This window comes from Acanthisitta chloris, unplaced genomic scaffold (genome assembly GCF_000695815.1).
Source record: "Acanthisitta chloris isolate BGI_N310 unplaced genomic scaffold, ASM69581v1 scaffold22666, whole genome shotgun sequence".
Lineage (NCBI taxonomy): Eukaryota > Metazoa > Chordata > Aves > Passeriformes > Acanthisittidae > Acanthisitta > Acanthisitta chloris.
Window position 1 is genome coordinate 1 of NW_008680103.1, and position 1,707 is coordinate 1,707.

Below are 1,707 nucleotides of genomic sequence, written 5' to 3' on the forward strand. Positions count from 1 at the left end.
GCACATGTCCATGTCACCTGTCCACGTGAACAGGGGGTTGGGGAGGGTCCTAGCACTGATCCAGCCTGTCCAGAGGCTTCATGTCCTAATCAGCCACATCAATTGTGAGATGTTTGGGCACATTCCCAAAGGCTGAGGCTGCTTATTGTGCCTTGGTTTTATTCAGCTTTGGGCCTTTTCTAGGGGTTTGGACATCTGTCTCGTTGTGATGGCTCAGAGAATGGTTCCCATTGCAGGGAGAGCTTTGAAGCTGTGGGACTGCAGGAAGCTGCAGGAAGCAGATGGATTTAAGTGACAAATTGAAGCTCACTGAGTTTTCTTTAATTAACTTTTAATTGGCAAATTTGGGGCTCAGGCATTTTTAGGATAATTAGCTGCTTAAATTAGGTTTTACCAGAGGTTTAAATTTAGCAGTTTGCTTTTTATATCCTGGGTCTGGGCTTATACTGTATCCATGCTGTGATTCCTTTTAAGCCAATTGCTTTAACTCCATCATGCCAAAGGATAAAGAGATTTGGAAGCTGCTACAGAGACCTGGAGCAGGAAGAATCAGATGCACAATCCTAGAAGGATTATCCTTAGTTTCCCTTGTGGAGTTTCCGGTCACTTTGTACCACCAGATGTGTAGGATCAAAGGAAGAGCAGAAAATAAAGGAGCATGTGAACATTCCCTGCCCCACTGAGCAGATTTGGGCAGCCTGGGGAGATGTTTCACAGTTTCATAGGATGTTAAGGGGTTGGAATGGACCTGAGATCATCCAGCCCCAACCCCCTGCCCTGGGCAGGGACACCTCCCACCAGAGCAGGTTGCTCAAGGCTTTAGCCAACCTGGCTGTGAACACTGCCAGGGTTGGGGCAGCCACAGCCTCCCTGGGCAAACTGGGACAGTGTCTCACCTCCCTCACAGCAAAAACCTCTTCCTGAGATCTAATCTAAATTTCCTTCTATCAATCTCTCCCCATTGCTCCTTGTCCTGTCCCTGCAGTTCCTACCCAAGAGTCCCTCTGCAGCTTCCCTGGAGCCCCTTCAGCTCCTGGCAGGTTGCTCTGAGGTCTCCACACAACCTTCTCTTCTCCAGGCTGAACAGCCCCAGCTCTCTCAGCCTGTCCTCATAGTGAAGGTGCTCCAGTCTCTGATCAGCTTTGTGGCCTCCTATGGAGTTTCTCCAGCAGTTCCATGTCCCTCTGATGTTTGGGACACCAAAGCTGTGTGCAGGGCTCCAGATGAGGTGTCACCAGTGCAGAGCAGAGGGGGAGAATCCCCTCCCTCACCTGCTGCCACACTCCTCTGGCTGCAGCCCGGGACTTGGTTGCTTTCTGGGCTGAGCTCACACTGCAGCTCATGGGGAGTTTGTCATCACCATCACTCCCAAGTCCTTCTCCCAGGACTGCTCTCAGTGACTTCTCCTCCAGCCCGTAAGTGTGTCTGGGATTGCCCCGACCCAGGTGTAGGACCTTGCACTTCCTTCCCTAAAGGAGCAGCCAGCTCTCTCCCTGAGCAGAGTGTATTCCGTTTCCCCAGGTTTTTGGTGTAGTTGAAGCTGGAGATCCCTCAAATCTGACCCTCAGTGCTGCTCCTCCAGCACTGGAGTGCAGAGAGCTCTGCTCCTTTTCCTTCAGACAGCAGTGGATGCCTTCCCCAGAGCCATCCCTTCTCCCAGAGGAGCAAATAGGCAGTTAATGAGGCTCACCAGGCCTCTGGCACTGG